At 38.0% G+C, this 27218-nt stretch overlaps 1 pseudogene; it reads left to right on the plus strand.

Moving 5' to 3' along the window:
* Positions 1-25659, plus strand: part of LOC143411379 (uncharacterized) — a 57722-nt pseudogene extending 32063 nt beyond the window's left edge.
* Positions 25660-27218: the final 1559 nt, after the last annotated feature.

Genomic DNA, 27218 nt, shown 5'->3' on the forward strand with positions numbered 1-27218 from the left:
AAGCTGGGCATGGTGGCGTACACCTGTAATCCCAACATCTCAGGAGGCTGAGACAGGAGGCTCAGGAGTTCAAAACCATCGTCAGCATTGACGAGGTGCCAAGCAATCCAGTATGACCCTGAAAATACAAAAATAGGGCTGGGGATGTGGCTCAGTGGTTGAATGCCCCTGAGTTCAGTCCCTGGTACCCAAAAAATTAAATAGAAAGGGATGGGTTGTATCTCAGTGGTAAAGTTAAAGTGTCCCTAGATTCAATCTCTAGTAACACACACACACACACACACACACACACACACACACACACAAGCAATTCTACAGTGATTAAAGAAGCATGCTTCAACCACACAAACGTGCATGCACACATGCACGTACACACACACACACACACACACACGATTCTACTTCTCTCCTCAAACAGCTGTTAGGCTCCAAAAGACCTGATAATAAAATTTTGCTTTAAATGCTAGATCATCTGAATTAAGACATTTAGAATGAAGATAAAAAAAAAAAAAACGAAAACATTAATCTAAGCAAGTTTCTACAAACTTGGGATGCTGAGAAAATAGTAGAGATGCAGAAAGATAGTCTCTGTGTGCTGAATAAACACTGCTTCACAAAGAAGCATCTAGGATTCATATAATCTCCTTTGAAAAGAAGTTTCTAACACCAGTGGAGACAGTAAGAACAAAACTTTAAAGTACTACTTTAGAGTCATGAAAGGAGATAAATTTACAGGGATTATTCCTATGTATGTTCTGTATTTTCATAATGTAAATCAGGATAAGAAATTAGAGAATGAATCTCTTAAGAGTTTTTCAAGAATGCTATTTAGACTTCATTGCTTTGTAGACAACAGAAATAATCTTTTTTCTGCTCTCATTGAAGACAACCACCCTCCTTTTTCGAAGTTTAAGTCTGATCTTCACAAATTACTGTATCATCAACCAATTCAAATCTATATTACAAAAAAAAAGTTGCTATAAAAGCAATTTTCGCTCATCAGAAATCATCTGCCTGTGCAGCTCTTTGTAGAGTTGTGCTCTTCTCTTAACCCATTTAGATCACCTTCCGTTCACTCTGAAAATGGGTTTTGAACATTTCTGTTTCACTTTTAGAAAATTTCTGCCTGATCCTAATTATCATTGTACCATACCTTGAGTTCAGCAATTTTTTTTAATGTAACCAAAACTTAATACACTGTACTCCAGTACAATGCATGTTGAACTATATTATACTATACATAGCAAGTAGTCGAGTGGTTTTATCAAAACAGAACAAAAAAATTCTCTGTTATTTGGGGATATTTTGTAAACGTGCCTCTGAGCACAGGGCTTGATTAATGCATGATTTCCTTTTTAAAATTAGAAACAGGAATTGAGGGTGCAGCTTAATACTTTTCATTTGCTCTTCTTTTGCAAGCATCCTAATTAAGGCCTGGTTCTGAGATCTGAGTAAGTGACTCCTACATCCGACTGCAGTTGGCAGTTAACCCTGCAAGACAGGAACTCAAGCTTAGTTTGCATGAATGGAAACAATGGAGGAAGGAAGGACATACTGTGAGAGAGGAGGTTACTTGGTTTGGTTTTGCTTTTGTATTTAGAATTTACTGTGTTCATTGCAGAATGCATCAACAGGAATTAACAACAAATGTCAGAAATGTCAGGCTAAGTCAAAAAACATTAACTGATGATCTGTAGAACACCCTCTCAGGAATATTCCAGTTTCTGCTGCTTTTTTTGTCTTTGAATTTCTCAGTTAAGTGATACAAGAGCAAGATATATTTCATTTTTTATTTTATATTGAAATATTCAGAGTATCTGTGTTTTCCCTATCCAATATTCTTAATCATAATTAATACATTGTACTCGTAAAATTAAATGAAGTAGATATTATTTACTTATTTATTTTTGCAGTGCTGGAGATTGAACCCAGGATCTCACACATACTAGGCCAGTGCTCTACCACTGAGCTACACAGCCAGTCCTGAAGCATATGTTTTGATGACTTTAGTGGGGGAAAAAAAAGAATTTAAAAAAACAGTAATTGTCAATCATGAAAATTTTCAAAACTATTCTTTTAATTTAAAGATAATATGCCTAAATTATTTCAAGATATCAATTTTTAAAACATTAAAAAGTTGGGCAGGGGTTGTGACTCTATGGTAGAGCACTCACCTAGCACGTGTGAGGGCCTGGGTTCGATCCTCAGAACCACATAAAAATAAAATAAAGATATGGTGTCCATCTACAACTAAAAAATGAATATTAAAAAATCATTAAAAAGTTATGCTGTATTATAGATAACACTCATTAAATTGTTCTTGCTAATATTTGAAAAATATATTCAAGTATTCCTTTCTAACACAAGAGTAGGGTAAAGCCTATTTCTTAGGTGCTTTAGAGATGAATCCCCCACCCCCACCCCCAATATTTTAAATGAAATTTTTATCTACTACTATTTTTATCTAAGGAAGTGCCAGGACCCAGGACTGTCATATATTTAACTGAATGTGGTGGGAACAGAAGATATGGAGAACTTGTTTTCATTATCTCTCCATATTACTTTATTCTCTGCATTATACCTATTACTTAAATGAACAAATTCAGAATGCTTCCATTCTGAAATGACCTTATCCTTTATTGCTAATTTTTTAGGAAGTGTCCCAAATCCTAGGGACACTTTCAGTCACTAGTAGATCCTGTTCAAATGCCAATTCCAACTCAGTAGGTGTGGAGTGGAGCCTGCTGTGACATCATCACTAATAGTACAAGAACTACACTTCAAGAAACAAAGCTTTAGATACATTTCTTTTTGTCAGGGAAATATAAGTCTCAGAAAGAGCTTATGTAAAGGGAAGGAAAGAGAATTATATAAAATAAAATGTTTCATATATGATTGAATCAAGTTATGAGCTAGACAAACTTTAAGTTCATTTCAAGAATCGTGCATGGCTAATTGACTTCATACCCAAATATTAAAGAATTGTCTGTATCAAAGTGAATGAATGAATCCCAATAGGACAACTGAAATTTCTAAAACCATTTTCAAAAGTGTTTACATGCTCTATAAGGCTCAATACTAGCCCGAATAACAGCCAGACTTTGAATACTCTACTTCTGTCCTCCAGGGCTGTGCAACAAGTGTTTATTTTCTTTTCCTCAGTCACTGCTCTCCTGTCTGCAGTGATCCATGAGCTGGATTCTCTCCATCTGTTCCACTACCTGGTGCCCAGCACCCTGGAGTCAATAGTAATCCTGTCTTGTCTTTAATCTCTGCACCATTTGTAAAGCTGAAATAAAGCACTAAAAAGTGCTTGTGGTCCTGGCATCTAGGGATCATATGTTTTTATTTAAAGCACGTTGGTGCTTTAAGAAAATCATATTTCTAATTTGCTTTCTGTATGGAGTGTTGGTGGAGGTCAATAATACAAGAGAACAATCTTTAAAGTAGGCACAATGATAGCTCTTAATTACACTCAGCAGAAAATAGATGGAAAGTGAAACCAATCTAGTTTGCGCATTGTTTCAAATACAACATTATTAAATATATAGCATTATTTTTTCAGTTCATATTCATGATAAAAGCTTGAATCCTTTGAACCCTGGGGACCAAACAAGGCTTTTTATTTTGTGGAAGATAGATTTAGAACTTTTGTAAGTCTACATAAATATAATTCAGGTTTTATATAATGGAAAAATATTATTGATAAAATAAGCATTGCCAAATAATTTTCGTACTACTTTTCCATGTATTTCATTGCATTATTTAATAAACCATAAGCCTATTATACCACATCCACATAGGACATGTTTAATTCACTGGGTTTTGAGATTTTTCTTGTTTTGAGAGGGGCCTTTTGGAGGCTTTTTTCTGTTTGTTTACCAGTTGCTGGGATTTTTTTTTTTCCCTATCTGCTCACTTCCAGCTGGGGGTGCAATGTTTGTGTGTTTCTTCATGGTCTTGTTCTATCTGGTAAGAAGTACCCAATTTCATGAGGGCATGTGGAAAAATAGAATTGGCAAAAATTTGAACCATATAACAAAGGAAGAATATTTTGTCTGATTCTTTCTATTCATATTGTATCTGAAGTCAAGAAAAAGAAAAGATATCTTCCTTTTCCTCTCTTAGATTCTCCAAATGCCTATATGGAAAATACAACAATATGGTGGTATGCCAAAAATCGTCAAAAGGTTAAAGTCTTACTTAATTGCACAGCACTCAGCAATTTTATCATGAAGACAACTTGAGGAATATATTTGTCAACTTTTATGAGCCTTCCTGAAGAAAGTTATAAACTCACAGTCAATGAGGATTCCCCAGATTGCTGCTTCTATGGTGACTGCAAAATTTAAGATCCTTTCCTTTCTAAGGAGGGTAACCTAACATGAAGCATAGTCAGATTCCCTAAATACACAGAAAAGATGCAATGGAGAACAGCAGTATCTTAGACCCAAGATGGTGACATCACTATTGAGCTACATGTAAAAATTCAAACCCCAATTAGGAAGAGAATTCCAAACATAATAAGCATTGTACATTTGTTTTAATTTGGAGAAAAGTACAGTGGTTGACCGTAAAACCTCTCTCTAAAATATGAATCAAGTTGATTCTATCACACCTTCCTTGAGGTTATTAAATTAAAAAAAAAAAATCATCTTCCAATGGCATCTCTTCTTCTAGCAGCTCCGCAAATTTAAACCATTCTCTATCAAGTTCTGTCTTTTCATTATAATATCCATTCTTTCTGGGAGAGAGTAAATCTTCATAGAATTGGTGGAGAAGGAAGAGTTGAGGCAGTGGAATTTTCCATCACACACATCACACCAGTGTCACTCCTCACAGGCCGAGTCCACCATCAATGAGCCCCAGCAACAGAACCTCATCCCCAGACATCGAGTTCTACCTTGACCTCTCTTCATGTGCTGCATCCCAGTGCCCAGCTCCCTTCTCAGGGACCACACTCTTGCCTTCTGGAATTCTCTTCCCTTGCTATAGGAAGGACTTGCAAATCCTTTGGTGTTTGTTTGTTTGTTTGCCTCAAGAAAGACAGTAAACCTGGTTCTAATGTTTCATGAAAGATTCTCTCCATTATGATACAAATGTGTTCTCAAGTCTCAGTTGAGGGAACACAGCATAGTATAATCCTCAGAGCATGAACCACCTCTCTCTGCCCCTTAGTAGCCATGTTACCTTAGCCTGTCTTTGCCTCAGTTTTCTCAGATGTAAAATGGAGACAGCGATAATACCTCCAGTGTGTGGGTATGGTAAATTAATATATGTAGAATTCAAACGGTTCTTGACACATGAGAAGTGCTATAAAAATGGGTGCTGTCATTGTTGCTTCCAGCACTTTCCCTTTGTCCTTTATATCCTCCCTTTACTCCTTTTTACTCATTTTAGACACATGCACATGCTTACATGCACACACTCACACACACACATACACCCCTCAAAATTAAGTTAAATACTTAATTGTTACCCAATGGGCATTTTACTGCTAAAAAGTTTTATGCCACCTTGAGAATTTGTGTGTTTGTGAGTGTGAGTTTTACCAATAAATCAAAAATTCACACATTTAAGAATGTTTTCTGGGCTGGGGATTTAGCTCAGTTGGTAGAGTGCTTGCCTTGTATGCACAAGGCCCTAGGTTCAATCCCCAGCACGAGAGAGAGAGAGAGAGAGAGAGAGAGAGAGAGAGAGAGAGAGAGAGAGATTTGTTGGATTGTTATGATGTTAAATTTGGCTCTGTTCTTTTAAAGAGGAAGACAGGAAGAAAAGAGAGAGGGAGGGAGGGAGAGAGAGAGAGGGAAGAGAAAAAGGAAGAGAGACAATGCTCAGGAAAATCATGAAACAAAATGAAAATTCCTTGTAAAACAATCCCATTTCATATCCTATTGAACTCCACAGGAAATGCCATTTGCCACAGTAAGCAAAACGGATGATGGAAGGAGAAAAGAATATAAGACTCTTTGAAAACTGAGAATAAAAATACCACTGCTGACATTTTGGGTTCCTCTGACGTGTTCCTGTATCGGGTTATAGCCTCCCTCCGAGACAGTCCCTTTCTTTCTTATACACATGCCTTCCAGCCAAAAATAGTTTCACAGAGCTTCTAAAGTCAGAAATGAGTGGAGCTCTGGGTGTGTGTTTGTGCGAGGTTGCATGTGAGCTTGTGAGCAGGGATGGGAACAGTGAGGGTCATTCAGAGCCGTGAGACAGGCAACCCTGACCCGCGATGCCTCGCCAGCAGCACAGTGATTCATCTTCCTCTCAGGCACAAGCACATTAAGTCCTCTCTTTTGCTCTTAGTTCACATTTGTCCTCTTTAAACCAATGAGTCACAAGTTGGAAATATGCATGAAATAAGCAAGAAGAATATGTCACCGAGTTATTTCTGGTGGTTCAATATACACATCCTAGGACATCATGTGTTTGAAAGGCAATTTTTTAAATATGAGAGGTTGATACGTAGCAGATACAGTTGATTACTGTGAAAAAAAAGAAAAAGGGAAAGGAAAGGGAGAGAGAAATAAATAAACCAGGTGCAAGAAAAAAACGGATCCTGGTAAAATGATTAAGTTTAGGTGAAAGGGGATAAAATATTTCTTCCTTATCTCTAAAGGATAATTTTATTCAGAGGAAATTGCATAAATTCTTGGTCACTCCAATTAGTAGAGAATTATTCTTGCCAAAGTTTAGTCCTAGGGAACAAATGGCATTTGGTCTGTTGTAAAGCTGTCCTACCTCTCCATGGCAAACATGAGTTTCATACCTGAGTGCAAACAAAACGCTTCTATTCACACTTTCTTAGCCAAATCTTAATTACCTGAGAAATAGAAGATGAAATAATTGAGGAGTTTCATTATGAGAAAATAGGAACCTGAAAACAGCCACCTATAACGTCTGGCCTGATAATTACCAAGGCAGGACCTTGTCACTCATTCATTTGTTCAGCAATTACCTCTTGGGCACCTACCATGTGTCAGGTTGTAAATACCTGAGACACTGAGGAGACAGCAGTGCACAAAGGCAACACTGCTCACTTCCTTGTGAAGCAGTGGGGCAAGATGGGCATTAATTAATGAATGAAGCAAGACAGGCATTTAGCAAGTAGTAATAGAAGTAATGTCTGACAATCAGGGTATGAGGAGCGGGGGGGGGGGGGGGGGGGGCGTCCTTCCTTGCCTAAGGTCTGAGGCAATGTGGGCTAGAGACCTAAAGATCTGAAGTTCAGTGGAGACCCAAGGAACTGAAGGAAAACAAGGGGGTGGCAAGAACCCTCTCAATGTCATTGCAAAGTCCTTCCTGAGGCAGGAAAGAGAAGGGAGCTCATGAGGTTGTGACAAAGAGAAATAACTAGAGCTCAAAGAGTAAGACAGGAGAACAGGAACTGAGGAGGGGAAAGCAGAGGAGAAATAGGGAAGGGCTTCTTAGCATGTTGAGAACCATGGCCTTTCTCCAAAGAGTCATCACTGGAAGTCACTGAAGCTGGGGACAGATGTGAACAGATGCACATTGTTAGCAATAACTAGCTTTTATGGAAAGATAAGGAGAAAGAGAAAATGTTCAGGGGCTTCTGAAGTTCTCTAGCCTAAGGGTTATGGGTGAAGGAAAGGTAGAAATGGTTGGGATCAATTGAGAAAGACTTATCCGCAAGACAGTGATTGCTTTCAGGCACAGGTGAGACACAGTCGGATGAAAGGGGGGGCAGTAAAAGAATAGGAGGGGAAGAGGGTCTCTCTGAACCCTCCTTTGTGAATTATTTGTTTAAAAAACTTCCTCTTAAGCAGTAATGGATAATGTGGTATATATACACAATGGAGTTTTATTCAGCCATAAGGAAAAATGAAATTATGTCATTTGCAAAACAAAAAGAAAGACAGAAAGGGATGGAACTCAAGACCATTATGTTAAGAGAAATACACCAAACTCAGAAGGTTAAATGTCATATTTTTGTTGTTGTTGTTGTTGTTGGATTTGTTTGTTTGTTTTCTCATTGTGAAAGCTAGAGAGGAAAAGGAAAAGAAAGTTGGCAGGTGGGAGACCTCATGAAAATCAAAGGGAGATCAGTAGAGGAAAGGATCCAGGGAACAGGAGGCCAGGTGGTGGAGGGAGTGCTGGGGAGTGATATTGACCAAATTATGTTGTTATGTTATGGGCACGAAGAAATATGTAACAACAAATCCCATCATTACATCTAACTATAATGCACCAATTAAAATGTAGAAAAAAATAATTTTTTAAAAACTACTTCTTGGTATCACATGTCCACTGTACACTTTAACTAGTTTTCCTCTTATGATTCCCTTTTTCCCTCCTATTCAATATAAGTACTTCCCTTCACAGTGGAATTCATACTGAAAGACTCAGATTAGGGTCATGGCAGAATGAAGGGAGGAACTGATACCACCCAGAAAATGTGGTCTGGACTAATGCAATGACTGATAAGATTTGGGTTATCTCCCTATTGGCAGGCAGTAAGTGCATTCTCTGTTTTATATAAAATAATTTATTAGGATACATGGAAATCATTTTCTTTGGGAAGGGCAAGGGTAAAAGGAAATCTATGTTGGTTTCAGGCAGCCAAAGGATGGTATACTATTACAGACATTTTTTTGGCTGCCCAGTGTCTGACCTTCTTTCGTACATTTAGGATATTTCACAAGACCTATCCTACTACAGAAGGAAAAGATGTCAAATACTCACTATTTGCAAAGAGGAAAATGAACTCATTTTCAAGGCTAAATCAGTCAGATGCACCCACCCTGTATTATAAATAAAGAATTAATGACAAAAAGAAGAGACATGAAAGTGTGCTCTGATGCTAGGGTGGCAGCTGTATTCACATCTGCCTTTCAGGAATGGCAGAACACACAGTCCCAGCTGCTAAATACAAGGATCACCAGCAACAGGGCAGGGAGAACACACGTAGAATTAGAGTTCTCGGCAGTTGTAGCAACTGTGTTTTCTCCAGAGCAGTCATATGACGTGTTTGGGGTTGTGGTTTTTGCTTCATCAAATCTGGACCTCTTTGTTCTGTCTTCTCAGTAATTCCGGGGCTTATAATAGTCATTCAGTTGATTTCTTTTCTAATTTCTATCTGGCATTTAAACTAAAACCCTTCACTAATAATCACTCTGTAGCAATAAAAGATGAGAAAGTGGGAGAATTTAAAGGGTTGTATGGCTAAGCATAGGACAGGACAGTGGCCTGCAAAGGGTTGTGAGACAGACAGGGTGTCACTGAAGATGTAGACAAAGTCTAAACAGCAATGAAAGGAGAAAACTTATTGTTCCCACTAGCCAAGGTGGAGAAGACCAATCCCACATAATTCCAGGCTCTAGTTCTCACATATTCCTCATGTGATTCTCCTTTGATATAAAACAAAGATCCATCAGTGAGCTGGACTTGTCATCCACCATGAGTCTAGCCTAGCTGAATAATCCTGCAGGTTTTGTCACAAAGAGTTTGACAGTCAAGGCAACCACAAGTACAATTTTGCACTGTTAATGCTTTTCATCCTCACATTCTCTTCCCAGGAGGGCAGCCACTAAAAAGGATTTGGCAAAATTTTATAGCAAGATTTTGCCCCTTTAAAATTACCTTCTACTCTCTGTAATCAAATCTATTGCATTTGCTCCTGAGCTAGAACATTTCTGTAGTCCACTGGTTTTAGCTCCACTGCAGACTGGGTGCCAGAGGTATCATGGGCTCAGTGCTGATCTCACAGGATCGTAAATATCACTAACGTGATTGACATTGCTGTGTCTCAAGGCAGCAATAGGAGTAAACTGAGAGTGAAGAATGCTGGATTAAGTGGAACCACCTCTACTGGAAAAAAAAAATGTACAGGGATAAGGGCTCAGACTTATTAACTCATTCATGGACTCCCCACTGATCTCACTCTCTCCTCCTTGGTAATAATCTAGTTCTATGACTTTAAATATCATCTGACCATATCCAAATGCATATTCAAAGCATGGATTTGTCCCTTAAACTCCAGAATCATATACCCACTTACTTTCTTGAAGCATATGCTTAGAGATCTAATGATTGAGTGATACTTAAAATGAGCACAACCAAACTCCTGATTAGCCTAACATCTCTCCTTACTACATATCATCCAGTCATTGCTATTTCAGTTAATGACAACACCACCCTATCAACCTAGAATTATTTTTTTTAACCTTCTCCTTTCACTTCAGATATATTGCCCTCCTTGCTTTCCTTATACATACCAGGGATTCTTCTACATAGAGCTCTTTGCATATTATTGTTTCATTTTCCCAAAGTGATCACTTTCAAATTATAACCTGTAACCTCCCCTTCTTTATTCGTTCAAGAACTTCCCTGATATCTACATAGAATGCCTCTCCTACTGAGTTATTTTTCTACCCTCTCATAATGCTTTATTTCTCTTCCTCCTTTTACCTTTATTTCTTTTGTTCATGGGCGTATTTTCAGTTGATTCCCACTAGCTTGTACTTCATTTAAACAAATTCTGCTTTTTTGGCTCACCACTACATCCCCAAACTTTTGTTAATGTCCTCCTGTAATAAATCCTTTCTCTGTGTTTGTGAAACACATAATTGAATGAAAGAATAAAGAAGAACTCTAATGAGAGATCCCTGAAGGAACCATCATGTTTAGGAATTAAGAATACAGAACTCAGCGTAGTCTCAAAGAAGAGACAATTAAACCAAAAGAACTGGAGTCACTGAAGCCAGTGGAAGCGGTTTGAAGCTAGAGGAAGTGGTTAACACTGTAAAATGCCGCAGAGGAGGGACCAGTGAAGTGAGAGGACCACAGAGAGTGGTAAAGAATCAGGGTCAAGTGAGGAAAGAGATTCCAAAAGCAGACAGTGACCAACAATGTCAAACATATTTGAAGAGTCAAGTAAGATCAAATGGCCATTGAGTTTGTGAAACAGAGATTAATAAGAGCAGTTTTGGTGGAGTGTCGGAAACGAGAATCTAATTGCAATAGGCACAAGGAGCTGCAAAGAAAAGAGGGAAAGGAAATAATGAGTACATAAAATTCTTTTTTTCTCTAAATAGAAACTGAAATGAAGCAATTGGAGTGGATATTCAGATATTTAGGGCATTTTAGTTTTTCAGATAGAAGATATTATATCATCTTGGTATTTGGATGAGAATAATCTTGTAAATAAGGAACAGTGATTATAGAGAAAAAAGACATAACAGTAACAGTAAATATATATATACTGAATTCCATCCCTCTTTGCATACTCTTGCATACTCAAATACATGATTCCTATTTTTGTCTCATTTCTTAATATTGTGCTTTTTAAATTCAGTAAAAAATGCAAAATAATACTACAAAAACTTGCCATTCTGCCTTTTATCTGCTTTTTCTCCTTTTCTGAATGTGAACAATTGTAAATCCTGCATATAATCAATACAGTCAATATATAAGCTAGTTTGGACACTAAGCATATGCTAAGCATGCTGGTATTGACTGTTACATCTCCTTGAAAATAAATGCTGTTTATGACAATTGGACTGCTAAAGAGTGATGATAGAAACACAGCAGTTCAGGGTCTAACAATGGAAAGTGGATGAAGGATCTTTGGAAATGGGAAGGTCAAGAATTTGAGAGCCCAGGGTAGAGAAAATACACAGAAGAAGTATATTATTACCATTTGGATTTTAAATGTCCTCCAAATGTTCATATGGCAAAAGCCTAATCACCAGCCTATGGCACTATCAAGAGGTGGGGCCTACTAGAAGAAAGGTAGGTCAGTGGGGCCGTGCCCTTGAAGTACATGTTGGGACCCTGTTCCTCCTCTCTCTTTTTCCCTTCCCTGCCAACATCAGAAGAGCAGCCTCCATTGCCATGTACTTCTATCATAATGGCACTGTACTGCCATAGTCCAAAGGCAACTAGAGCAAATGATCACAGGCTGAAATTTCTGACACTGAGCCAAAATAAACTTTTTCTCCTTTCAATTGATTTTGTCAGGTATTTTGTCACAGCAAAAAAGAAAGCTGACTACACATATATTGAAATCACCAACAGTTGGATGGATCAATGAACCAAGTGCTGAGCCTTTAGGTTGCATAGTCCAAACATCCACAAGAGGATGAGTGGAGGAACCTGTGTTTGAGTTTCACTGGAGTTGAACATTCATACTTCGCATAGCATTCCAGGGCGATCTCAATAGCTCCTGCCACTTTAATGATGAGATATATTTTAGTGTATACATTAGTAACAAAGAAATATCTACCTTTAGACTCCAGACTCTCATAGCCAGCTGCTTACAATATCTTCACTAAGGTAGAAATTTAAAATGTCCAAAATTAAAAGAATTTCTCATTTCTTCCCAATTGCTTAAGAAAGAAGTATCAATAGCCACTTTAATCTATCTCTATCATCTGACACATCTATAAATTGAATACATATTATTTCTACTTCCTATCTCTCTGCCAGCTCTGACCATTTCTTCAAACTTATCTGTTATAACTCTATTTCCAAAGGCCATAATTTTTTTCATGGGTGTGTCCAACATCTTCCTGATTAGTACCTACTTTCTTTCTTCTCCTTGGTTTCCACACACACAATTGATTAGAGAGGAACTGGCTGAAAAACACTACCAATTGAACATTCTTTTTTATTATCTTTGTAATTATCATTGTTCTTGTTTTATCCAATTTTTTAGTATTTTCAGCTTAAGAGAAATGGCCTATTGTGTGAAGCTTGAGGAAAGCAAACTCGATTTCCCACTACAGTAACTGAAAGAGAACTGACCCTTCCCTCCCCCATCTTCTAGTACCTAAGACACCAACGTCCAATGTAGGCTTGGCCAATTTGATACTTGCACTCAGCACTTTGAATCTGGAGTAAACGATGCGAAAGATCATTTAGCTGTGTTACTTAACAATAGCTCTCTAGAGTGGGTAGAGTATGCCAAGGGCCAAAGGTGGGAACTGTTCACCTATCAGAAGTGCCACCCTAATAGGTTGTTCTGATCCATCACCTTGGCTGTGGCTCAGGCTGACTAGACTCCATTAGTTCTCAGATTTTCTGGATCCCCAACTTGTCCTATAAGTATTTCTAAGCCAATGTGAAAAGTTAATATTCTGCTTGACCTAGCCCATATAATGTTCTATTGCTTACGGTGCAAATTCTGAGAGGCACAGGTTGGTAAAGAGGTTGTCATAATAGTTTAGGATAAAAGACAAGTGGCCTCAACTAAAACAAGGACAGCATAATGGAAAAGATTGAAAAATAGGAGTTAAAATTCATAGGAATTTGTTGGATACTGAGATAAAGAGAAGACGAAGTCAACAATAATAGTTTTTAGCCTGAGTGAATGAAGTGGTTGTGAGTACTTGGAAACAGCAAAGAATAGAGAAATAATAATTATAAAGGAGTTGGGCAGATGGCTGCGGTGAGTGGGATTTGTGGCAGTGGGAATAATTACTATTTGATAAAAGTTGAGTCTGAGACTTTAAGATAATGTTATGAGAGCCATGAAGTAGACAGATGGATGAATCTGTGGGAAATGTTAGGGATAAAGATAGAGAACTGAAGTCATCAGGAACTGAAATCATGAGAGGAAATGAGATCACTCTGGAAGAGTTCATAGCATGAGAACAGTGGGTCGAGGATGGACATCTGGAGAATGCTATAATTTAAGAGATGAGCTTAGGAAGAAGTCTAGAAAATAAATCAGAGCATTTTGGACCAGTCTGTTTCTTATGAGATAGTTTGACTTTAATTATTCTACCTTCTTGTTTCCTTAGACATCTAATGCCATTTGAAAATCATATTCTTCCTCCCTTCCTTCCTTTCTTCTTTCCTTCCTTCCTTCTTTCCTTCCTCTTCCTCCTCTTCTTCCTTCTCTTCTTCCTCCTCCTCTTCTTCTTCTTCATCTTTTAATTTTTTTTAATTTACTTCCCCATGAGGTACAATTTTGAATAGTTATTATCTACTTCAAGTTTCTAAGCCAAGATTAGAGTTCCACATTCTTTTCTAGAAACCTCTTCCTTTAAGGTTTGAAGAATAATAAATATCTCTCCATTTTAAGCAATTCTATCAGAGGGGAAAATTTCTAAAAGTAACAGAATAAAGGAATTTGCTTGTAACTAATACTCCCACATAGATCCCTAAGTGCAGGTTTTCTCCATCCCCAAACCCCCAAACCCCCATAGTCATCCTAAGTTTACAAGTTCTAATTAAATAGAGTCCTAATTCAGTCACCAAGTGAGGACATGTTTGACCTACAAGAGACTCAATCAATTATTCCCCCACGTTTTTAGCATTATTCTTTGTTTTTGATGCCTTATATCAAATAAATGCTGCTGGTTAAATAGGGACTGTGTTGACATAAAAAAATATCTTATAGTTAGTTATAAATCCACTGCTCTTATATTCTCAGATTTTACTGTTTCTTGAATCCAAGCATCTCTGATAGTGTGCACGTACGAATATGTAACAGCAAATGGCATCAGTATATACTATAACGCACCAATTTTAAAATATGAGAAAAAAGTAAATGTGTACATTAAACTATATATTAGAAAAAATGCTATGATGAGAATAGTTCATCTTTATTCTTAATAAGTAAAAAGGTTACATTGGCTCTTTTAAAAAATCTCTAGTAAATGGAAAAGAGGTAGTGAAAAAAGAAATAAATATACATGCAATTCCTCCATCTTTTCTTTGTCTTAGGATTGGGGGAGGATAGAAAAAAGAAAAGAATTATTCTATAGTCCCAAGACAGGAAAAGGAATTCCTAACAAATGCAACAGAAAAAAAAAATTGAGAAAGACCGTGATACACAGCCTGAAGGTAATTTTATACAATATTTTAAACAACTTTGTGCATGAAACAAGAGAAAAGCAGTGATACATGGAGATCCAGATAATGCCAATACATGTAAAAATACCAAGTTCAGAGTATCAGAGGTTAAAATAAAGGTTCAAGTCACAGAGCAAAGAGTTTAGATTAGAAACAACAGAGGAAGGAATCCCAGGTATGGTCCGGAACCTAGGAAGGGAAGTGTTAATAATTTACATAAAGTTATATAGTAAGATATGACTTGAAGACAGGGAAAAAGGGAAAGCTATCAATGACACTCTGGGAAACGTCATTTAACTAACAGGCAGAAGAAAAAGATTGACCAGAAGCTTTTGAGTGTTATTTTTTAAAGTGTTAAGACAAGTTTTCTAATAAAGCCAAAAGAGAAAATATGAAATAAAAAGAGAAAATTTTTGTTAACTGAAACCAATGGAGACCTTAAATCCCTATAATATTCTCTGGAATTCAATTGGATCTATGAGGTGGTGTGTGCACCATGGAGCCAGTCCCTGAGGATGCCCTAGATAAAGCTTATAGAGGACAGGAGCTGAACGGCAAAGCCTCTTCTAGTTTCTTGAGAACTAAATCCATTCTAGAGCTGCCTGGATTCTTAAAATGAGAAACCAGAAGATGAAGGAAGTTTTAAGAAAACAGGAAGTTTGGGGTATAATCAAGTAAAGGAAGAAACTGGAAGACATGGCAAAGCAGAAATTATTCTGAGAAAGAAGACCCTGTAATTGAAAACATTATAAATCAGCAGTAAAACATGAGAAATTACCTTTAGGCGGAGGAAAGATACACTGTATTGCAATATATGGAGACTATATCTAATATTAACCCTCACCACTACCTGCCTTTCCCAATGGACATCTGCCTGCAGATAGACCTCTCTTGGTTTTTAAGGCAATAAAAACTTTATGAAAATAATTGTAGGCTCTTATACAGTTTTAAAAATAACAATACAGAGAGATGCAGTGGGTTCCTTACCCCGTTTCACCCAATAGTAACTTTTTTTTTTTTTTTTTGACACTAGGGATTCAATCTCTGAGCTATATTCTCTGAGCTATATCCTCAGACCTTTTTTTAAATTTTTTTTAAATTTTGAAACAGGTTCTTGCTAAATTGCTGAGAGTTTGGTAAATTTGGGAGCTGATCTCAAACTTGCAATCCTCCTGCCTTAGCCTCCCAAGTCAGCAGGATTACAGATATGCACTGCCACCACATCTGGCAGCAATCAGGATTGACATTATATCACCATTTTTTTGAGGGGGGGTGTTGTCAAACAAATTTAAAGACTGTGGGATTAATATGCTCTTATCATAATTTAGAAGGTAAAAGCAATGAGTTGAGAAGAGGTTTTGTCTGACAGTGTCAGACCAATAGCATCTCTTCATCTAATGTGATATTGAGAAATTACAGAAAGTATCATGTTGCTTCATTAAAGGATCTGCATGCATCTATAGAACCATCAGTTCTAGGACTGTAATAAAAATTTTTTTATTATTAGTTGTTCAAAACATTACAAAGCTTTTGACACATCATATTTCATACATTTGATTCAAGTGGGTTATGAACTCCCATTTTTACCCCGTATACAGATTGCAGCATCACATCGGTTACACATCCACATTTTTACATACTGCCATACTAGTGTCTGTTGTATTCTGCTGCCTTTCCTATCCTCTACTATCCCCCCTCCCCTCCCCTCCCATCTTCTCTCTCTACCCCATATACTGTACTTCATTTCTCTCCCTTGTTTTTTTTTTCCCCCTTTCCCTTCACCTCCTCTTATATGTAATTTTGTATAACGATGAGGGTCTCCTTCCATTTTCATGCAATTTCCCTTCTCTCTCCCTTTCCTTCCCACCTCTCGTCCCTGTTTAATGTTAATATTCTTCTCATGCTCTTCCTCCCTGCTCTGTTCTTAGTTGCTTTCCTTATATCAAAGATGACATTTGGCATTTGTTTTTTAGGGATTGGCTAGCTTCACTTAGCATAATCTGCTCTAGTGCCATCCATTTCCCTGCAAATGCCATGATTTTGTCATTTTTTAGTGCTGAGTAGTACTCCATTGTGTATAAATGCCACTTTTTTTATCCATTCATCTATTGAAGGGCATCTAGGTTGCTTCCACAGTCTAGCTATTGTGAATTGTACTGCTATGAACATCGATGTAGCAGTGTTCCTATAGTATGCTCTTTTAAGGTCTTTAGGGAATAGTCCAAGAAGGGGAATAGCTCGGTCAAATGGTGGTTCCATTCCCAGCTTTCCAAGGAATCTCCATCCTGCTTTCCAAATTGGCCGCACCAATCTGCAGTCCCACCAGCAATGTACAAGTGTTCCCTTTTCCCCACATCCTCGCCAACACTAAAGGTTTTAGGGGGAAAAAGCTTTTCCAAATCGTTGTTATTGTTGTTACTGAGAATGGAACTCAGTGGCACTTTACCACTGAGCTACATCCCCAACCAATGTGTGTGTGTGTTGAGACAGTTATCTCAATAAATTGCTGAGGTTGGCCTTAAACTTGTGGAAATCTAGCCTCCACCTCACAAATCACTGGTATTACAGGTAGGCACTACCATGTCTGGCTCACACAGCTCTTCAAGGCACATATCTCTGTGATTTCCAGGAAGCCCTAGAACAGAGGCTCTGCACAGTGGTTTCAAAACTAAATTCATGGCATCCTGCTTTTCCAAGACCTATCTGACATGGTGTTGAGCCAAAGATGACTGCCAGAATCTTCCACTTAGTTCTGCCCCCAAAATGATTGAGGAATGTGGAACACTTAACATAAGATAGAAAAGACAGGCTGAGCGAAGTGGCATACATCTATAATCCCAGCAGCTCAGGAGGCTGAGGCACAAGGATTATGAGTTCAAAGCCAGCTTCAGCAACTTAGAGAGGCCCTAAGCAACTCAGAGAGAGACCCTGTCTCTAAATATAAAAAAAGAGCTGGGGATGTGATTCACTGATTGAGTGTCTCTGGATTCAATCCCCAGTACAAAAAAAAAAGATGAAAAAGACAAAAGTGATTTAACATTCCAGCAAAATATCCATTCAAACTAAATAATGCATCTACATTATTGCAGAAGAAGGAGGAGGAGGAGGAGGAGGAGGAGAAGAAAGTCTTTTGGTGACCCTAAGAGCTATCGTTTCCCCCGCCCCCCGCCCATGAACCATTTGATTCAATTCAGAACCCCAGACTGTACCTTCTCCTGGTGTTTCTTTTTTTATCCCTTTCTCTTCTTTATCAGTCCCTCCCATACAACCCCATGTTCTTCATACTCTTGAGTCCCTTATTCAAATTTGACTTACCAAAACCCAACATCATCTTCACTCCCCTGAAATACGATAATGGCTCTAAATAGCAAATTTCCTTCTCCGTTATTACATCCTAAGTTATTTTCATTATATGTGTGAAAATAGCTATTTCAATAAACTTCTGGGTGGAACAAGTGAAAACACATGTTATATAACTATGATGGCATTAGGCAGAGACAGCAGAGAGAGGAAATTACTCTCTGACCATAAAAGTTAAAAAATAGATGAATGAGGCTGGGGATGTGGCTCAAGCGGTAGCGCGCTCGCCTGGCATGAGTGCGGCCCGGGTTCGATCCTCAGCACCACATAAAAAGATGTTGTGTCCGCCGAAAACTAAAAAATAAATATTAAAAAAAAAAATCCTCTCTTTCTCTCTTCTCTCTCCCTCTTTAAAAAAAAAATAGATGAATGAAGGACATCAGATGAGAGTAAAATTTGCCTTCACCATGATCCCAGTCACTCCACTGTTTTTTGTGCATTGTGTACCTTTAGTGGAAAATGAGACTAGAAAGACATCATTGTGTCAGGCAGCTCCTCAGAACAGTGGAGACGAAGTTGGGATGACAAAATTTTACAAGAGAACAAGTGACAGTATAAAAAGAGGTGAAAGCAAGACTAGTGAGTTAGGGTTGATCTTAGTTGCAAATAACAGAAAACCCAACAGTGATTAAAAGAAATGGTGTGTGTCTGTCAAATAACAAGAATCCAGGCCAGGTGCGGTGGTGCACACCTGTAATCTCAGTGGCTTAGAGGCTGAGGCAGGAGAATTTCAAATTCAAAGCCAGCCTCAGCAACTCAGCAAGCCTCTAAGCAACTCAGGGAGACCCTGTCTCTAAATAAATTACAAAATAGGGCTAGGGATGTGGCTCAGTTGTTGAGTGCCCCTGAGTTCAATCCCTGGTACCCACCCTGACTCCCCCCACCACCACCAAAAAAACAAAGAAACACTTCTGAAATACAGATGCTTCAAGTTTTCCTGTTCTGAATTTTACGGGATGGTGAATTTCATCCTTATGGCTCCACACCACTTTGCATTTACAAAAGTAGGGTGAAGGGCAAGGTGAAGGGCAAAATCTCCTTCTTTACCTAGCTATACTTTATTTGGCAAGACAAGGAGGGAAAGTGTCCCCTCAGAATTTATTTCAATAGCTCATTGCCCAGAATCATGTTACACAGTCACTTTGACTTATAAGAGGAGATATCCTGAGTATACTTCCCCCCTCCCTACAATGTATAGGAGAAGAAATCAAGGAAGAAGGAGTTTGGGTGTTGAGAGAATCAATCTACAATATCTGCAACAACTGGAGTGGAGATGAATGAGAATTCCTAACTGCTTCTAAGATTCAGGGAAGATGGATCACAGAGAAACATTAAGCAATGTTGAGATAATTTGCTGCTCACCAGAACAGCAAATTACCTCAAGGATTTACATGTTTAGTTAAAAATAATAATTTTAAAATATCAGTGATATCAAGTGAGATGAAGAGAAAATTCCCCCTTTAAGTTATTTGACAAGTTCCTAAGTTAATACAATATCCACTCAATTATTGGTGTGTGTATCTGTGTTTGTGGAGAGAGAGAGTGAAAGAAAGAGGAGACAAGACTCACACCAAAGTAGAAAAATTTTTTAAATTTGTTTAGTAAAAAGAGAACTAAACTATATTTCAAATACTTCCAAAAGTATTAAGAAATAGAAACACGAAACTGGGCTGTATTCCATACAAGTTAATCTAGGTAACATGAAAGAATTAATGGATTATGATTTTACATAAATAATCATGTTAGCATCAACCTACAACAGATTTGATCACACATTTGCTGGTTAAGCAACTTAATTTAGAGGGAGAAAAAAAATAGATTCTTCCAGAAAATTTTTGATACATAAAGCATTTATCCAAATGGTGAGCATGGGTTAGTGGGTATATATTAGTAAGCATTTTAGTAGTGTATTCCCAAGTAGTTTGAAAATTGTCCTGTTTCAAATATTTAATCTTTACATTTAGACTACATGAATCCATGTCAAAACCAAAGTAGAAAAATTGTGTTAAAGTATAAGATTTCTGATTACTTTCTGCTTTTGAAAGAAAACTGATAATAGTCCCACAACTCTAAAAATACTTTTTATAGGAGAAACTATCCCAATTTTTCTTTAAAAAAAAATGTTTCAACAGCTCTAAATTTGACCGTGAATCTGGATACTTTCATAATGTCAATACTGGGTTTGGTTTGGTTTGGTTTGATAATGCAGATTGAACCAGAGGCACTTTACCACTGAGCACAACCTCAGTCCTTTTTATTTTTTATTTTGAGAGAGGGTCTCACAAAGTGGCTTAGGGTCTTGCTAAATTGCTAAGACTGACCTCAAACTTGTGATCCTCCTGCTTCAGCCTCCCAAGTTGTTTACAGGTGTATGCCACCATGCCCAGGCCAACACTGTTTTTGATACAGATGTATATACAATAATTGGTCACGACACATCAACAGTGAAGTGTCACACTACTATTCTGGGATCTCACCATTGTAATGTCATTCTGTCATTGCATGCTAAAGAGGATATAGACAGTACCTCAATGAATATACTTGGTTGCATCCCAGTATAACAGGAGGCAGGCTAGATTTGGTCTGTGAGCCAGACCTTTGCATTAAATATTTAAATCAAATCATGTTCTTTCAGAAAAAATAGATAGTAGTTTGTTATCATTATATAATGAATTTTTTTCTATACATGATGTTACAGCTCTTTCTCATTAGTAACACAAACAATGAATTATACCAATTTCTCCCTATAAATCTACATTGTTATAAAGATACAAATATGTATAACATGGTGTTTGAACTAATCATTTTTAACATTTTTAACATTTTAAGAGTTGAGAAGGTCAAGTTTGCCCAAAGACCAAAGAAGTTGAGGGAGCCAACTGTGAAGCTTTTGGGGAAAGAACACTTCAGACCAAAAGCAAGGGCAAATGCCTGACGTACAAAGAGACTAGAAAAGTTCCACTACCAAGGGAGAGAATAATGTGACCAAAATAGAATGAGAAGAGACAGAGTAATAGGAGATGAAATCAGAGAGATTCCTAGGCACCAAATTACATAGAGTTTTGTTGATCATTATTAGGATGTGGACTTATAATTAATATTCAAGTATAATAAACTCTCAAAATTATGTAAATACTAAATATATTAATGAAGAATTAATACTTCTTTGGGATGATGGGATGTAATGCAGATATTTTAAATATTATGAATTTTTCCTAGTGAATAGGAAAACCTGGTGATAGAATATCAAGTGAATGAAGCATCATATGGCATTGTAAACGCATGGGTGCCCCTCAACCTAGGATGACATTACATCCTGAGAAGCTCATTGTAATTTGAAAATGTAGTAAGTAGGAAGTAACAACCTACTTACTAGTAACAACCAGTGGAGTGCTGGTTGTTTACCCCACGACCACATGGCTGATGGGAACTTCAGCCCACTAGGGACCCTCCACTCTCACCAAAGAGCATCACACCACATAACGCTAACTTGGGAAACAATCAAAATTCGAAGTGTGATTTCTCTAGTTGTATCACTTTTATATCTTTGTAAAATCAAGAAATCAGTTGTGCCATCATAATTCAAGAATGGTCTGTGGTGAGATTCCAAATACTAAAGCAGACTAGATCATGGAAAAGGGAACTAAACTTGATGTGTCGATCTCAAGTTGTAAAACAGTGGATGTATTGTTTTCATTCCTTTCTTAATTTCTCAACTTTCCTTCAACAAGTGCCTAGATCTTTTATAACGTGAAAACAATTACAAGTACCTTTTGTTAAACTAGATAAATATTTTGAAAAGGTGAAAAACCCAAGGTGACTTCCAGAGCCAAATATCAAGAGAAGCCACTGGGGTGTGGCCCTCACCTTGATGCTCTGGACTCACTCTTCTTATATAATATGCATTGTCTCTCTCTTCCTAGTGACCACCTGTGCTACTGTTTGAGTATGTAGAGAAAGAGCTGAGAGAAAATTTGGAACTAGGTTCTTGGCAAAGATACTATTTTGTGCTAGAGGCAAGCACAGGCTTAGTTCAGAGGCTAGATCTGAGGTAAATGCTTCTTCACTGTTTGGAGAATGCAAGAATTCCTGGCATGGAACTGCTTATTTTTCTAAATAAATTGAATTTGTTGTAGGAGACGGTTTAGAATCTGGCACAGACCAAAGGAGGAGGTTTCAAATGAAATTTTTACCTACTGACTCTGTAGGCTTACGTGTGCCATAGCTGTAACCTCTTTGTTTCCGTGCTTTTTGATCTCTGAAATGAGAAGGGTAAGGACAAGAACAGTAGAAGAAGAGAAAACACTGAACAGTGTTCCTTCCATGTGCAGATATTGCTCAAATCCAGGGTGTGTTCACATCACCCCAAGTTCAGGCTGGTAATAAATCTTGCCAACCACCCTTCTCAAAGGATAGAGAGTAGCCAGGTTGGGGAACACTGCAAGTATATTTTTGAAAAATAAGTTCTGGAAAATAATAAAGAAAAAATTATGTCTAATAATGGAGACATATTTTTCCATGATTTTACATCAGCAAAATGTTCAACCATCCCTCAGAATCATTCAGAAGGTTCAGTTCCAGGAGCTCCACAGATTCCAAAATTTACAGAAGCTACTGACCCTTATATAAAAATAATAGCATAGTATTTGCATATAATCTATGCACATTTTCTGTATACTTTAAGTCATGTCTAGGTTACTTCTGATTCCTAATACAATGTAAATGCCATGGAAATAGTTGCTATACTCTGTTGTTTGGGGAATGATGAAAAGGAAGAAAAAGTCTGTACATGTTTAGTACAGGTGCAAATGTTTCCCAAATATTTCCAACCTACAGTTGGTTGAATCCATGGATTTAGAACCCACAAATAAAGAGGGCTGACTGCACATTAGGTGGAATGTGACCATTCAAAAGGGAAGTACCTAATAAAAAGCAGAAATGTGGCATAAAGAAGGCCAGAGACATGACATGATGGCAATTCCCCAATTCTGCATGTCATTCCAAGGGAATATACACACAGTGTACAGTTTAATTCAATCTTCTACCTCACTTGCATGAATCAATGTAGCATTAGGGTCTTTTGATCTTCCATTTCGCTGACAACTACAAATTCAGAACTGCAAAATATGCAGAACCCAAGAAAACAGAGGAGATTCCTATTTTAAAATAGACACAATTTTATGGTTGACTCACAAAACTAAAGGAAACAAATGAGTTTCCAACATAATATCAGTTAAGTCTTATCCTCCAATCCACAAGGTGCTAAGCAAACCTTCACAGATCTGATGAATCAATCTTCATATGTCCCTGTAGGAAGAAGGGCTTCCTTTTGTATGCAACAGTGAACAAATTAGCACTAACCAAAAGACATGGGGGTGGGGTGGGGGTTCTCTATTCATGACCATCAGCTTAGCCAGAAATACCAGTGATTGCTATGAAAATTGAATGACATCCAATTATAAACTGAACTGTCACACAGGATTCTGGAAGGGCAGATAAATTCTTCTCTTTTTCAGTTTTTAGCCCATTTTATGCAGCTATTAACAGATTGCCAAAGACTAGATAATTAATAATGAACAGAAATTTAGAGTAGAGGAAGGGAATTGAGAGGAAGAGAAGAGGGAAAGGCATGGGGTAGTGCTGGGGAACAAAATCTACCAAGTTATGCTATGTATGAATATACCATAATGAATCTTGCTTGTATCTATCATTATAATGTACTAATTGAAATAATAATAGACAAGAGGTTATTAGAGTAGAAAAGAGCCCATGTGGAAGTGGTGCAGAGCGTGTCAGCTCTGAGCAGCTGGGCAACCCCAAAGTCCTGTGAGGCCGCCGCACAGCCTCCAGAGAGAAGACACAAGAGATTGGCAACTTGGACTGTAGCCCAACGAGCGGCGATGTCAGCCAGCAGCCATGCGCAAAGGCAGAGAGCAGGTTAATGTTGAAGAAGGAAAATGCAGAAGTTGTCATTTGACAAATTTTATAAATGAGTATTTGAAGCTCAGGAATAAGTGAAGCTGAAATATGAAAAACAAATGAAAGAATGCATTCTATCAGACCAGAAGTCCTATTTATAGAATATTGAGCAATTTGTGTGAAATGGGGAAGATAAAAGAAGTCAGAATTTGAAACAGAAGAATTTTAAAAAGAAATAAAAATGAAGTTCAGATAAGAAGATCTGGAATGAGAAAGCACTACTCTTAAGAATCCCCTCCTGCTTCCGGAAGTGGAAGCACTCACTGACGGGGAAATCTGCAAGGCATACCCCTGCAAGGTCTCACACCAAGGAAGAATCCAAGTGCTCCAGATAAAAGTCCAGGTCGAGATTTGAATCTAGGTCTAGAACCACAGAAGCTCTCGGAGGCATTATACAAGGTCCTGCTCCGATAGCTGTTCCAGTCTAGGTCTTAGGGTAGAGATTATAGCAGAGGCACAGCCACAATTATTCTCCCTCATCTACTCGAAGACACCCTGTTGGCAATCAGGCGAATGCTGACCCCAACTGTTGAGTGTTTGGGTTGAGTTTATGTACCACAAAAAGAGATCTGAGCGAAGTATTCTGTAAATATGGCCCCATTACTGATGTGTCTCTTGTATTATATGACCAGCAGTCCAGGCGTTCAAGTGGATCTGCTTTTGTATATTTTGAAAATGTAGATGATGCCAAGGAAGCTAAAGGACATGCCAGTGGAATGGAGCTTGATAGAGGTAGAATCTCTATAACAAAAAGACCATAGATACCCAACACCAGGAATTTACATGGAAGATCAATCTATGGCAGCTCACATTGTGGGGATTATTATGACAGGATATGATAATGTAGGCTATGAAGATCAGGACTACTATAGCATATCATACAGAGGAGGAGGTGGAGGAGGAGGTAGATGGAGAGCTGCTCAAGACCAGGATCAGATTTACAGAAGGTGTTGAGCCATCCATGGGTTGTGTGTGTGAGCTACGCGCACTTGAACATATAAGGGGATTGATCTGGCCTTGCACGCTGATTGGGCCTCTCCCTCTGCCTGTGACCCCACACAGCACCTGAGATGGGTGTGACTTGTTAAAATGTCAATCAATCTGCTGACCACAAGACATCACCAAGCAAGACTCCACCTTTCGAAACCCTATTCCTTGTCTTATTTGGGTGGAATATTCTATTGAATGTCTTTTCCCCAGTAAATAGAGGGGTTCCCAGTGCGCTCTCTCACTCTTGCTCTTTCCAGAGCTATCCAGTGTGGAGCTAACCCTTGGGTTCACAGAGCAGTCCCCCCATCAAAACTCATGTTCATGTGCTGTATGGTTTCTTCGCGGTTTTCTTCGTTTATTGTTACAGCCAGCTCCTTTGAACTCAGCACATCTCGTCAGCCGAGTCCGCTGGCAGAAGGTGTTACCTTCTCCTTACTGTTAGTTGTGGCGGATACAGGTCACATTCCAGATCTTGATCCTGCTCACCTCATTGCTATTAAAGCATGAAGTTGAGGGCTTTCTGAAACTTGCCATAGACCTGGGATATTGTTTGTGGACAATATTTTTTATTGTTTTCTGTTTAAAAAATGAAGAGTTCCTAGTGAAATTAGGTGACTTTTACATCTTTTATGATGACTACTTTTGTTGGACTTGAAATGCTGTATAGTTTGGTGCTTTGTTCAAAGTTAAGTGTTTTCAGAAAAGTGTGTTTTGCATGTATTTTTCTACACACTAAATTTTGACTGCTGAGAAGTTTCTATTGTACAAAACTTTATTCAAAAGGTTTTTCTACTGAATCCAGGGTATTCTGAAGATCAAAGCCTGTGTGTAAAATGCTACCAAGTAGCAAAGAGCAACAACAAACAATTTTATTTTTAAAAAAGGGGGCAGGCTGGGGATAACTTGTACAAGGCCCTGGGTTCAATCCCCAGCACCACAAAGAGAGACAGAGAGAGAGAGAGAGAGAGAGAGAGAGAGAGAGAGAGAGAGAGAGAAGTTATTAGAGTAGAGCAAGAATATTGAAAGGAGAAAGAGAGGGAAAGGAGAGGTACAGTGAAATGAGATTGAACAGTTGTGTCATGTATGATTATGGCATAATGAATCCCACTATTATGTATATTTTTAATACACCAACTATAAAAAGAAAGGAAGAAATTTACTTGATTCAAGGTTCCAAAATCTTGGAAGTTCAAGATCCAGGGAACCACATCTGGTGAGGGCCTTCCTACTGTGTCATACATGGTAGAAGGTATCACACTGGTGAGAAAAAATGAGAAGGCCAAATTCATCCTTTATATACCCCACCCCCCAAGATAACAAATCCATTCCTTCAATAATAACATTAGTCTACCCATTGCTTATTACATGCCCCACCTCTCAACATTGTTGCATTGGGAATTAAGTGTTCCACGTATAAATTTTGGGGAATTCATTTACATTGCAGTAACACCCAGGTATAGAGAAAACTGGAAAAAATTAACAATTTCAGCTGCAAGAAGATAGTGACCTTAATTTTTTTGCATCCAGGGCTGGGCTCCCAAAAAAAGTTCAACAGAGAAAAAGCCCACTTCCAAGATGGCTCAGGTTATTGGTATATCTTATCTGTAAGACTCTGGAAACTTGCTTTTCCAACACCAATAATTGTGAGAAAGAAACACCACTGAGACAAGTGAGAGACACTGTTCTACAATCATGTTCAGGTTATGAATAAATGCCATCACATTCACCACTTTCTGTGGTTTAGGAGCAATATTGGGTCTTGTGTAAACAAGACATGAATACCTCAAGGCATTAATACCAGGAGGTGGAGATGATGTAGGTGTACCTTAAATTCTGTCACCACCATCCTCCCTATGATCCCCAATTCTTTAAGTTCCTCCCACATGAAAAATAAGATTTTAAGAATCTCATCCCATTACAGACAAAGCTCAATAACCAAAATCTTATCATCTAAATCAAATCCAGGTACAGATAAAGTTCTTGGAATAATCCTTTCAATACAGGTTTTGAGGCACAATTTCTTTCCACTTTGGACCTATAAAACTAAAGAAACAAGTTATCTACCT

Source organism: Callospermophilus lateralis, chromosome 12 (genome assembly GCF_048772815.1).
Source record: "Callospermophilus lateralis isolate mCalLat2 chromosome 12, mCalLat2.hap1, whole genome shotgun sequence".
NCBI lineage: Eukaryota > Metazoa > Chordata > Mammalia > Rodentia > Sciuridae > Callospermophilus > Callospermophilus lateralis.